This window comes from Macaca nemestrina, chromosome 15 (assembly GCF_043159975.1).
Source record: "Macaca nemestrina isolate mMacNem1 chromosome 15, mMacNem.hap1, whole genome shotgun sequence".
Classification (NCBI taxonomy): Eukaryota; Metazoa; Chordata; class Mammalia; order Primates; family Cercopithecidae; genus Macaca; species Macaca nemestrina.
The window spans coordinates 63,391,159-63,405,411 of record NC_092139.1 but is presented as its reverse complement, the minus strand read 5'-3'; the positions used below and the strand labels follow the sequence as shown (position 1 = coordinate 63,405,411).

General features: G+C 42.0%; 2 pseudogenes; one reads left to right on the top strand and one right to left on the bottom strand.

The window, feature by feature from the left end:
• Positions 1–288: 288 nt before the first annotated feature.
• Positions 289–1,452, bottom strand: LOC105467288 (cyclin-dependent kinase 2-associated protein 2 pseudogene; annotated as a pseudogene).
• Positions 1,453–4,832: 3,380 nt separating this feature from the next.
• Positions 4,833–14,253, top strand: part of LOC139358605 (POTE ankyrin domain family member G-like) — a 30,315-nt pseudogene continuing 20,894 nt past the window's right edge.

Genomic DNA, 14,253 nt, shown 5'->3' with positions numbered 1-14,253 from the left:
TACATAAATAAAATAAAAAAATAAATACAAACATATTAATCATAAGTAAATGAAATATCTGATGATCTTATTATGTCTGGTAGTAATGTCATCTAAATATTTAAATATTCATCGATATATTCCTTTGCTAAATTTTCTTTTATTTCTCTTTTATATTAAACTTTTTTTAGAGAGCACAACTCCAAATCATCTTTTATTAATGTAGAAAGGTCATATTTAGCAAAAGACACAAGGCAGGGAAGTGTCAGGCCTGAGGCCTGAGCCCGTGCTGAGGGAGAAGGAGGCTGGGGGCACGTGGGAGAAGTGCTGGGAAGGGCTGAGTGGTGGGGCCCACAGAAAGTTCCAGTGGGCAACACTGTGGGCAGGTCATGGGTGGGACTCACGGGGACCTCGCTGCTAACTCTTGTTGCTTTGGCGGAGTGGGGTGGGGGGAAGGGAGGATCGTTAGTGCTGCCACCTGGAGTGAGAGCCACCCCTTGGTTTCTGAGGGCACCATCAAGGGACACAGGACCCAGGAAGCCCAGGATGGTTAGTGCAACTAGGGATGAGGGCCAGGGAGAAGCAGGTGCTCTGGAGTGGCCGGGAAAAGTCCAGACACAGAGGCTTAGGAGCTTCCTGTTAAGTGTGTGGGTTCCGCTCTGTCTCCGCCAGGCACTCTGACTAGGGATGGATGATCCCTCTCTTCAGGCGCTCCGTGGTGCTCTTGCTGCCAGCGAAGGTGGTCCGGATCCCTTTGCCCATCTCCCCTGTGACCGACAGCAGTTCCGTGTGGGTGCTCTGGCAGCTCTGGGCGCCAGGTGGTTTCATGGCCTGCACGCAGCCCATGGAAGGCGGTCCAAAGTCGTTAAACAGCGGTCTGAAAGGGACAGCGGCTCCTGGCACTGAACCCGACGGCGACAGGACGCTTCCTGTAGGGACCGGGGTGCCCGGCCCAGGGGTGCTGGAGCCGGGGGTGCTGCTGGGGGCAGGCATGATGGATCTGTAGAACATCCTCAACTTCTGGGCACTGCGGAGCCAGCAGGCCGCTCCTCGGGGGTTGGCTGCCTGGCCGCTCAGCCGAGATCTGATTTGCAAGCTGGCTGCACACCCCGTACTAAATCTATGTTAAATTTTTTAACTGCCGTTTTTATTAATCTAAATACAGTTCAGATATTCTCGATGAAAATTTCACATTTGAGTTGAGACGTACTAAAATGTAAAATACACAATGGATTTCAAAGATTTCATAAGAAAAAAGAATGCAAACTATCTCTAGTAATTTTTACATTGATTACATGTTGCCACAGTATTTTGGATTTATTGAGTTAAAATATGCATTATTTTTTTAAAAAATCTATGCTACATTTTTGTTAAAAAAATTTAAATAAACTATGAAATTACTTCTTGGGATAGAAAAGGGGACATTATTAAATATTTACCTAAATTTTTTTCAAAAATGTATCTTTAACAAAAACATTATCAAACAAAACAAAAGTATTTTAATTTTGAATAGGTAAAATAAACTTATTCCTGCTGAAATTCAATCCTGGTATGATTTCTTTTTTACGCATTTGAGGACTCTGTTTATAACCCAGATAAAACATAAAGCTTATGAAACTCCTCTGAGAATGTCGAACACAAATTACCTGTATAGATATCAGGGTGCAGATGATGCTGAGGCCGGGCTGGCTGAAGAAGAGCAGGATGAAGATGCTGTACTGGCACAGGGGCTGGCCCCAGGTCACCCGCCCTTCATGTACATGGCGATGGTCACCTGGCTCACCAGCAAAATGAACAACAGGTCGTTGGTGGCCAGCCGCATACCAGTGTGTAGAAGGCGGTCTCCTTCTGCTCCTCGCGCGACTTGCACAGCAGCACGATGGCCACCAGGTTGCCCACCACCCCGAAAATGGACGGTCCAAGGCTGTCCAGCAGATTGGGCTCCAGGTGAGGGACACATTGACCTGGGAAGGGGTTAACATGACGGTGGCTGGTGGTGTGCAGCCCTGGAGTGTGAAGCTGAGTCTGGGGTGATGGAAGAGAGACAAAGCCTCCATGAGTGAAATGACCACCTGCAGGATGTCAGAGCCACGCCCAGGAAACGGGATGCTAACATGACAAGAGAGGATCTCAGTCCCACTCTCTGGATTGCAACCACTTACCAACTGCAGCCACCCAAATCTCCAGGATCGCTCTGCTCCTGCCAGCGGCACACCATTGCTGATCTTAATATGTGTAAACTGAGCCTCACATTCCTCTTCCTCCCCCCCACCCCCCCCCACAACTATCTCACTACTCTGACAAGAGCCATCTTCAGGGAAAGGTAACTCCCTAGTATTATTCCTGACAGATTCTGAGTTAATAAAATGCTCATGGAAACCCTGGAAGACAATTTGGAGAGTGTTCTCTTTCCTCCCTGGCTCCGCTGGCAGTGCCCCATCTCCACGCCTTCTACCCAATGGCCCAAATCCCATGTCACGTGTAGCGGCCCCAGTGGTGGCCTCTGCACGACCCCCTATGGTCAGCCCTCAGCTGTCTTGGACCAGCCTGCAGTCTGCCTTCACCTCCTCCTGCTCAGCCTGGAAAGTGCCAGGGCTTTGGCTTCTGAGAGCCAGGTCTCAGTGGCTGCGATTTAGGGATCTGAGGTCAGAGTAGCCAGTTTTCAAAAACGTGGGAAACAAGAGGGCCAGCGGGATGGATCTGGAAAGAACAGTGCTGGGTTACTCGTTCGATTTTTTTCCTTCCTTCAAACATGAGTCCCAGCTTTGCTGTGCCCCCCGTGTAGGCTGTGGGAGGACAGCTTCCAGGTGTGCGCCGCACGCACGGGTGGCAGGAAGCCTGGGTTCCGGCTCTGGCCGCTGTCCGCCCCAGTCGCTAGCAGTGTCAGCAGCTACTGATGTTGGCGGCTGCCGCTCACTGGCATTTATAAAGTACTCCACCCTTGGCTGGGTGCGGAGGCTCACGCCTGTAATCCCACCACTTTGGGAGGCCAAGGCGGGTGCATCACCTGAGGTCAGGAGTTGCAGACCAGCCTGGCCAATATGACAAAACCCTGCCTCTACTAAAAATACTAGAATTAGCCGGGTGTGGTGGCGGGTGCTTGTAATCCCAGCTACTGGGGAGGTTTAGGCAGGAGAATCGCTTGAACCCGGGAGGTGAAGGTTACAGTGAGCCGAGATCAGGCCATTGCATTCCACCCTGGGCAAAATGAGCGACACTCTGCCTCAAAAAAACAAAACAAAACGAAACAACAAAAACCCCTGCTCCTCCACCCCCTAGCATCAGAATACAGCAGAACATTTAGGTACCCACAGAACATAAACCAAGATGGTCTGGGTCCTGCATTTTAACAAACATTAGAGTTTTAAAAGAACTGAAATCATGTAGAATGTATCCTCCAGCCAAAATGGCATCCAATTCAAAATAAAAAAGTAAGATAACAGCAAAATCTTAAATACTTGAAAGATAAACAGCACACATTTTAGTTTTGTTGGTTTTTTTCTTTTTTACATTTTTATTTATTTTATTTTAAGTTCTGGGGTACATGTGCAGGATGTGCAGGTTTGTTACACAGGTAAATTTGTGCCATGGTGGTTTGCTATACATATCAACCCATTGCCTTGGCATTAAACCCAGCATGCATTAACTATTTTTCCTGATGCTCTCCCTCTCCCGCCCCCATCCAGGGGCCCCATTGTGTGTTGTTTCCTTCCCTGTGTCCATGTGTTCTCATTGTTCAGGTCCTACTTATAAGTGAGAACATTAGGTGTTTCGCTTTCTGTTTCTGCATTAGTTTCCTGAGGATAATGGCTTCCTGTTCCATCCATGTCCCTGCAAAGGACATGATCTCATTCTTTTTTTATGGCTGCATAGTATTCCATGTTGTATGTGTACCGCATTTTCTTCATCCAGTCTATCATTGATGGACATTTGGATTGATTCCATGTCTTTGCTATTGTGAATAGCGCTAAACAGCAAGCACACTCCTAAGGGAAACGTCTCAAGGGAAACTATTAAATATATTAAACTGAATAAAAATACGACATATCACACTTGATTCAACACAGGTAAAGCCAGTGCTGGCAGGAAAATGTGTTTCACTAAATGTGTATGACGGAAAAGTAGAAATTTCTCAAATAAAATTTCAGCTATCACATCAAGAAAGTAGAAAATAGTAGCAAAATAAAACCAAAACAAATATAAGAAAGAAGCCCGAGCTCTGAGCGGCAGCGGTGGCCACCGGCAACAGCACCGCCACGAGTCTCTTGCGGGCTTTCCTCAGAGGAGCCTGTCAGCATCCTCCAGTTCCAGGCGCTCTAGCCCCTGTCCTGCTTCAAGAGGCTTTTTCCAACCAGAGGCCTCTCCTCCATAGCCTGAAGGCTCGGCCAATTCCCACGAAGTTTGCCGGGAACGCAAGGCTGTCACTGATATTCGTGGCACCAAGACTTGTGCGCAGGTTGCACACATTGGCCACTGTCTGTGCCACGTGCAGTGACGCCGCCTGAGGCGCGCACACCTCACGCGCACCCGCGTAACGGCTTGGCTAGCCTGTAAAGGCTAGGCCTGGCTCTGCGTTCCTGGCTTGGCTTGGCGTTCCTCGCTTGGCTCGGCGTTAATCGCTTTACCCGGTGTTTCTCGCTTGGATTGACGTTTCCTCCATCGCGTTCCTTTGCTGGGCTTGACATTTTCGCTGCTGGGCTTGGCATTCCCTTGGCTGGGTTGGGTGTTTCCTTTGGGCGGGGCGGGGCGGGGGTTGGCCCTTCCTGGGGGGGGGGGGGCGCGGGATCACCCCGGGTGGGCGTGGGCTTTCCCCGGCTGGGTGTGGGTTTTCCCGGGTGGGGTGGGCTGGGCTCCCCTGCTGGGGTTGGCAGGTTTTGGCTGGGATTGACCTTTCTCTTCAAACAGATTGGAAACCCAGAATTTCCTGCTAGTTGGTGAAACTGGTTGGTAGAGGCGATGTGCTCGCGACTACCGGCCTCCCCTGGCTGTTCAAAGCAGATGGTGGCTGAGGTTTCTTCAATACCCGCTGCCTCCGCTGTGAAGAAGCCATTTGGTCTCAGGAGCAAGATGGGCAAGTGGCGCCACCACTGCTTCCCCTGCTGCAGGGCGAGCGGCAAGAGCAACGTGGGTGCTTCTGGAGACCAGGACGACTCCGCTATGAAGACACTTAGAAGCAAGATGGCCAAGTGGTGCTGCCACTGCTTCCCCTGCTGCAGTAGGAGTGGCAAGAGCAACGTGGGCACTTCTGGGGACCACCATGCCTCTGCTATGAAGACACTTAGGAGCAAGATGGCCAAGTGGTGCTGCCACTGCTTCCCCCGCTGCAAGGGGCGCGGGGAGAGCAACGTGGAAGCTTGGGAAGACTACGACGACAGCACCTTCATGGAGCCCAGGTACCACGTCCCCAGCTGCAAGGGGCGCGGGGAGAGCAACGTGGAAGCTTGGGAAGAGTACCAGGACAGCGCCTTCATGGAGCCCAGGTACCACGTCCCCCGCTGCAAAGGGCGCGGGGAGAGCAACGTGGAAGCTTGCGAAGACTACCACGACAGTGCCTTCATGGAGCCCAGGTACCACGTCCCCAGCTGCAAGGGGCACGGGGAGAGCAACGTGGAAGCTTGGGAAGACTACGACGACAGCGCCTTCATGGAGCCCAGGTACCACGTCCATGGAGAAGATCTGGACAAGCTCCACAGAGCTGCCTGGTGGGGTAAAGTCCCCAGAAAGGATCTCATCGTCATGCTCAAGGACACTGACGTGAACAAGACGGACAAACAAAAGAGGTAACCGGGCCTGGGCTGGGAGGAGGTGGGACGTGGGGGGATGATGGGGGCATACCCTCCTGGAGGGATCGGGGTCCTGGCTTTCTGTTCCTCCGCAGGCCCCACACCACCCTGGGTGTGGAAACCTCAGAGAGGTCAGGGCACAGGCCCTTTATGAACAACAACACAGAAACAAAACTTTAGCTGATTTCCTATCCGATTATAATTTCCCTTATAGAACACTAATAGACTGTATGAAAGTGACTTAACTCGCAAAATCAAGTCGATGCAGCAGATTATTTTTAATGTACACATTTTAAAACAATGTTCTATACATTATAGAAAGGTGTATATTGAGAACTAAGTCCCATAATATATCCACTTCTGGGCGAAATATTTTTCAAATAAAATCCAATATGGATTTGATATCAATGTACCCTATGTAAATATGTCCTTTACTGAGGAACCTTACAAGGAAACTGAAATGGGAAGATGGTTTGTGTCCTTGAATAGGAAGATTCGTTTTTCTTAAGATGTGAGCTTTTTCTGTGTTTATCACTTTTACGTAAGCCAAATAAAAATAGCAAAGTTTTAGCATTTTTACACTGCACATCCTGTATTTTATTGCTGTAATAAATTAATTTTTTGTACCAGAATGGAAAAAGACTGGCTTTTCCAGATATCAAAATGTGAATGTGCTATTTCCACAAATTGTTTACTAACAGCTGAAAAAATATCAATGAATAGAACAGAATAGGAAATCCAGAAATACCCAAATATATGTAAGAATTTAGCACTTGATAATGGTGATGTTTCATATTGATAAAGCAAGATTAATCATTAATAAATGAAATGCATGCTGTTTGGAGAAAACTAGCTAGATTTTTATGTCACAAAAGTAAGTTCCTGGAGTATAGATTAAAATTTTTAAATATACAAAAGGAGAAAAGTACCAGAAGAAAACACAAAAGTCTATTTATATATGCAACTATTTATTTATTTATTTATTTTTCTGGGACAGAATCTCACTCTGTTGTCCAGGCTGGAGTGCAGTGGCGCAATATCAGCTCACTACAACCTCCGCCTCCCGGGTTCGAGCAATTCTCTGCCTCAGCCTATTGAGTAGCTAGGATTACAGGTGCCCGCCACCACACCCGGCTAATTTTTTGTATTTTCAATAGAGGCAGGATTTCACCATCTTGGCCAGGTTGGTCTTGAACTCCTATCCTTGTGATCCACCCGCCTCAGCCTCCCAAAGTGCTGAGATTACAAGCCTGAGCCACTGAACCAAGCATATATATGCAGATATAATAAAATAAGCTCAATTTAAGATTGGGCAAGGTACTTTTTTGCATATCTACCAGTGACTTGTGCACATAGGAAAACGTAGTGTTCCTGGTAAGAGAAGGAATTTAAGTTAGAAGAGGAATGAAATACTGTTTTCTATTGAAGTTAGAAGAGGAATGAAAGACCGGCCGCAGTGGCTCACGCCTGTAATCCCAGCACTTTGGGAGGCCAAGGCAGGTGGATTACGAGGTCAAGAATTTGAGACTAGCATGGCCAGCATGGTGAAACCCCGTCTCTACTAAAAAATACAAAAAATTAGCCAGGCATGGTGGCATGCACCTGTAATCCCAGCTACTCAGGAGGCTGAGGCAAGAGAATTGCTTGAACCAGGGAGGTGGAGGTTGCAGTGGACTGAGATTGCACCACTACACTCCAGCCTGGATGATGGAATGAGACTTCATCTCAAAAATAAATAAATTAATTAATAATAAAAATAAATAAATAAAGGAATGAAATACTGTCTTCTATCCACAAAGTTTGTGAGGGTGAAGAACAGTGGTACTTATGTAGTTGCTGAAAGTTTAGGCTGCTGCAACTTTTCTAACACACTTCGATGATAAGTACCACATGTTAAAAGTGTGTATGCCTTTTACCTATCAACTCTATTATACTGAAATATCTATATGAAATAGAGACATATGTTTTTCTTGGTATTGCTTAAAATAGCAGTGTATTGAGAAGAGCTCACATAACGATTTTATGAAAAAATTTCAGTGCATCCATAGGATGGAATAATATGTAACCATTGAAGGTGTCAGTAGATACAGAGATATGTTGATGTGCAAAGATGTACTTTGCTATATGAAGTGAGGAAAAAATCAGTTTGTTATACACCCACACAAACAGAATCTGCTCTTGTGTTACCTGAAAACATGTAGAAAACATAATCAAACTTATTTCTGGGGATTTGTAAGTGAAGTTCTTCCCTTTCTCTTATCTGTGATTTCTGCAATGAATATCTGAAAAGTTTTAGTTAAATTTCACTAGTAATGAAATAATCCTTGGGAAGAGAAGGAATGTGCTACTTGCATAGATACAAATAATTTCTCACATTTTGTTATTTATTTTTATTCCTGTGGATAACTATCTTCTGTGAACTTTTACCCTCTTGAGAAGTAGAGGGTTTCTGTTTACCTGTTCCTGTAGATTTTATTGTATATACATTTTATTATAAAATTATCTTTTCATTATATATATAAACATGTGTAAAAGGTATGAATTAATTATTTTATTTTAGTTATATATTTATGAAAACTAAAATAGCAAATATAAATGACCATTACTATTGTAAATGTATTGCTCTACTCAACAGGAGCATTCTTTAAAAATATTGAACTCCCAAGCTGTGTTTATGCATTCTTTCAATCCGTTTAGTCATCAAACATAAGCCAGACACCTATTATGTGGAAGGCATATTCTACTATCTCTCAGGATCCTTCCATCTTTGAAAACTTCATATTTACCTGCTGGGCCTGAGCAAGTTGAGAGATTTAAAATTGGGGCATTAGGAGGTAATCTCAATTGAAACTTTTCTTCCTTCCTTTCAAACAAAAGCATTTCTGAAGGTAGACAATAGTAAAAGATAACCCTCAACTACCCTTCTGAAAATGTATAAGTCTTGGGTAAAGACTGTTTTAGTACTTTTAAGAACTAAAATGTGGCACACAAACAGCATGGAATACTATGCAGTCATAAAAGAAAGAACGAGAGCATGTCCTTTGCAGGGACATGGATGGTGTTGAAGGCCATTATCCTTAGCAAACTAATACAGGAACAGAAAACCAAGTACCGCACGGTCTCACTTATAGGTGAGAGCTAAATGATGAGAACGCACGGACATCTAGAGGAAAGCGACACACACTGGGGCCTATCAGAGGGTGAATGGTGGGAGGAGGGAAAGAAGCAGGAAATAGAACTAATGGGTACTGGGCTTAACACCTGGGTAGTGAAATAATTTGTACAACCAACCCCCTTGACACGTTTTTACCTATGTAACAAACCTGCACATCCTGCACCTGTACCCCTGAAAGTAAACGTTGAAAAAAAGCTCCACAAATAGTTTCATAAATTCATTTTAAAAGGAGAAGAATTATAACAGTCTTAAATCCTAATATGAATGATTGGAAATATCTAATGTACATACATTGTATAAATCTAAGTATTGATAAAAATGAGCCCATGCCATTCATTTGAATTTCAAGCTTTCTTTGGCTTAAAGTTTTTGAAAACCAAAGTAAGAAATAGATTATTTTAGAAATTTGTTTGTGTTTTCACCTCAGCCCTCTTATTCCATACTTCTTTTAAGAACTAAAATTTATCTAAATGCTAGTCATCTGACTGGAACCGCCCCAGACGTGTTATATTGTAACATATTCTACTTAATGTAAGGCACCAGGGATTGTATGATGCCCCATTATTGTATGTCTCAATAAGAGAATTATTTAAATGCTGCCAATTATAGTTATAGTAAATCATGAATTATAAGTGGTATTTCAGTGTGAGAAATGGTGAAACATAGAGACAATGATCATCTTAGAATCACTAAAATACATCGTTACCTGTAATCTTTAAAACATACCTGAAAGTGTAGGTATAATTGTATCATCTCATTGAATTCAAATGTTGTCTTTAGTGGTATTAGTAAAAATTATAATATCTTACAATTACTGAGCTGTTATTTGTGTTAGGAACTATTCTATATCTTTCGTGTAGAGTCTTATTTAAGCATTACTGTGGTTTCCTCTGAGAAATCGACTCTTTTCATTCCCATTTTATTGATGAGGAAATTGAGGGCCAAAATAGGTAAGCAACAGCTGGGAAGCATCAGAGCTTCAAGTAGGATTCCAGCCCACGTTGAATGCCATTCAAGGGCTCTGCTCTTCCTATTCAAATAGGCTGCTCTTTCATTCATACAGTGAGTCATGAGGTAATAAGTAGTGTGCTTTCTTCAAAGGGAAATTAAGTTTGTTTTGAAGGCAGAGTAATAGCAGGCTATTCTGTGTTTGCTATTGCATGAATCATTGATGTAGCTGTAGATAGTGCACTACAATTTCCTAAAAAGTCTTCTCACTCTCATAGGACTGCTCTACATCTGGCCTCTGCCAATGGGAATTCAGAAATAGTAAAACTCCTGCTGGACAGACGATGTCAACTTGATGTCCTTGACAACAAAAAGAGGACAGCTCTGATCAAGGTATGCAGTAGTCAACTATATCAGCATGAGATGGCTTTGATTTCAATACATAGCATAAAAATGAGTTTTCTCATTTAAATGGAACTAGTTGGTGAAAGCTGTGGAATGTTACTTTTAATTCTCAGGACTTATAATTTATTTTTGGTCTAATACTGACAGGCTGTACAATGCCAAGAAGATGAATGTGCATTAATGTTGCTGGAACATGGCACTGATCCAAATATTCCAGATGAGTATGGAAATACTACTCTACACTATGCTATCTACAATGAAGATAAATTAATGGCGAAAGCACTGCTCTTATACGGTGCTGATATTGAATCAAAAAACAAGGTATGGGTCTACCAATTTCATCTTCAAAATACTGAAATGCATTTATTTTAACGTTGACCTGGGTAAGGGCCAGTTTTCCATATTTGGAAGCTCAAGCATAACCTGAATGAAAATAGTTTGAAATGAGTTAATTATCTAAGACTTTATTTTAAATATTGTTACTTTTAAAGAAGCATTCGAGGGTACAGTTTTTTTTTTTTTAATGCTCTTGTGGTTTATGTTTTTTTTTAAAAACACTGAATTTGTATAAGGTAATACTTTGTTTTTTTTTATGTCAGGTTTTTTTTCCCCTAATAAATGTAAAATGACAAAATTTGCCCTGGAAATAGGTTTTACATTAAAACTCCAAGAAAACTCAAACACGGTTCAGTGAATAGTAATCCTGCCCCTTTGGCAAGTTCCAAAAAAAAAAAAAAGCAAAAAAAAAACAGTAATAGATAAGAGGTGATGGATTTCTCAGTGACAAGTCTTTTTCTCAGTGACAAGTCTTAAGATATTTCTGATTGCACATGAGGCAGAAGCAGAAAGGGAAAAAGACAGCAATCAGAAATATCAAGGCCAATTTGGAAATTGGGTAACGGAGGGAAAGACCATGAAGAGGTTTTCTGTGTGTGTGTGTTGCTGTTGATCATTCATTTGTTTCCTTTGTATGGTGAGACAAGGTTCTTTTCAATTTTAGAGAATGACAGTTTTCAGTTTGGGAGAGAGAGTTAGTGGGTTGTAAACAGCTTAGAGATCAATTTCAGGAAGCCTCTGAGGATCCAGATAGGCAGTAAATAGGTGGTAATGTAGTGGGAAACACTTGAGCAGAGGGAACGACAAGTAATTAACTGACTTAGTGTCCTATTCTGGTAAAAATGGCCAATTGGAGTCTCAACTCTGCTTTCAACTCTAGAATATGTTGATGGGAAGGTGGGTGATAAGGGGCTTATAAGGAGCAAGGTCAGGTTGGATTTTGAGTTTACTAGACCTTGTTCTACTCTTACCAGGGAAAATTATGTGATGTTTTCAGCAAATGAGTCTCTCTCCTACTCTTTCCTCTTTTTGGCCAAATCCTCAAATGATAAAGGGAATTGGTTATGTGGATGAGCGCTGAGACTGAAGTAATCATCTATTGCACTAGCTTCCAGCTAGAGTTGTGCATTCCAGTTACCTCAGGAAAATTTTCAAATAATCCACAAGTCTAGGCTTTCCCCTGAAGGTTTTGATAGAGTAAGTCTAATACGTACATTTAAAAATGTTTCCTTGAAGCCAGGCGTGGTGTTGCAGGGCTGTAGTCCCAGCTGCTGGGGAGTCTGAGGTGGGAGGATTGCTTGAGCTCAGGAGTTCGAGTCTAGCCTGGTCAACATAATGAGACCCTGTCTCTAACAACAACAACAACAACAACAACAACAACAACAACAAATTTCTCAAAATCTGGATACACTTCTGCTTAAGAACCATGAATACATAAGTGTAATATGTAAATTCTTATGTCTCAGAAACGTAAGATATTTCCAGAAGTGTTGGAGTTGCATATGTGCTAATTCCTTTAAATCTTTCCTTTCCAATAACATTAATCTAACTTTTTTTTTGGTTTGTTTTTGAGATGGGGTCTCAATCTGTTCCCCAGGCTGTAGTGCAGTGGTGTGATCACAGCTTACCACAGCCTTGACCTCCCCAAGCTCAGGTGGTTCTCCAATCTCAGTGGGTTTTTTTGTTTTTGTTTTTTGTTTTTTTGTTTTTTAGTAGAGATGAGGTTAATGCCATGTTTTTCAGGCTGACCTTGAACTCCTGGGCTCAAGTGAATCACCCACCTCAGCCTCCCAAAATGCTAGGATTACAGGTGTGAGCCACCATTCCTGGCCAAGTCTGACTTTTATATGTGGATGAGACATTAAAATGAATATTATTGGCACTATCAGCTTACGGAATAATACCTTTTCCTTTATACCTTCTGTTATTCCCTGCCATTCAGAACGTCTTTAGAAATTTGCAGTGAGTAGTCTTTCGTTAAGTAGAGAATGGCCCTCTCAGGATTTTGTGTCTCTTTGTTCACTTATTCAAGTGCTTAGGTCAGTAAGTCATTGTTAAGAGCAGAGTTTTCTCAATTAGAATTGTAGCAAATTCTAAACCTTTTTTTAAATCAATTGAAGCTGTATTGTGGACTATCCATTATGTCTCTTATGTTTGCAGAGCTTTGACATAATCAAGATGGCAGGTTTAAACACTAAAAACCATGGAGTTATTAAGAATACAGACGGGAATTCTGTTAGTTTCAGTAATCCTATGAACTGATGATTTAGTTAACAATCTGGAAAAAGTAAATACAAATAGATTTTAAATGAATGAATGGAAAAATTCTTCAAATGGGCAGTAGGAGTATTAATAGCAATTTTTATTGCACATTGGAGCTTGAACTTTTGGTAAAACATGTGAAACTAAAGAAATATTTTACATTCAAATTCTTGCTTTATACACAAGAATTTTGTCTTAGGGTTGGATAATATAGAGATAAAAGATACATCCCCTGCCCTCAAGAAGCTCTTTGTTTAAATGGAAAAAAAATCATCATCCAAAAGTGCCATGCCAAATGCTGGGTTAGAAGCAAAGAGTCTTAGAAGCAGTAAATGTTGAAATGAGTTTTTGAGATGATCAGAGTTGATGTGGTCAGGCAGCGAAGGGGTGTTTCCAAGGGAAGCAGCAGCATGTGGGAAAGCACAGAAGAGTAAGATGGAAGCAGCTACATTTGATTTACTTTCTATGAGTGTAAGTCCACGGGATCTTATATAAAGTTTCCAGTTCAGCTGAGAAATAGGTAATTTTTTGAATTACATATTGTTTTTGTTTTATATTGTTTTACAGCATGGCCTCACACCACTTTTGCTTGGTGTACATGGACAAAAACAGCAAGTGGTGAAATTTTTAATCAAGAAAAAAGCTAATTTAAGTGCACGTGACAGATGTGGAAGGTATAGTTATTTCTTTTAATCTGTGTGTTGTTCGAGATTGATAGCAGTCACTCAAGTCATAAATAATAAATTAGTAAGATTAAATTATACTTATTGGGACATAGTGATGAGTATCAACACAAATCAGTTAAGTAGAAAAACAATTATTTGGACTGGGCAACATGAAGAACAGTTTTAGTAGGATTCATCTTCTCTTATTGTATTGACTGATGTTATTTGTTGTATGATGTTTTTGGTTAGATGAGATTATGTTAGTTAAAGGGATTTCATGTTAATTTTATGAAATGTGAACTTTAGCTTTTAGTTTACTTTATGACCCAGTATTGAACTTCTTAACCTTTTCTAGTAGTTTTTAACCTCTGTGTCTTATATGCTTTTCTGCTAAATATGCTGCATGAAACCTAAATAGGAGTTGAAAATCCTTTTTTCTATTCAATGACTCTGCTTTAAGTTGCCTTGTTTGAAGAATATTAATGTTAGCTTATCCCTACTTGACAATTAATTGCTATTCCCACATACGGTGGGTCCAACAGCTTTTCCTTTTTTATTTCCAGTGTATTTTGATGGTTTTATTTTTAATTGGTATGGAGAGAGGGAGTGAAGATAGTTTTAAGTGGATACACTTTTCCTTTAATGAAGGCAAGCCGTAGGTGGGTGATAAAGAGAAAAGAGCTAGGCTTTGAATTCACAC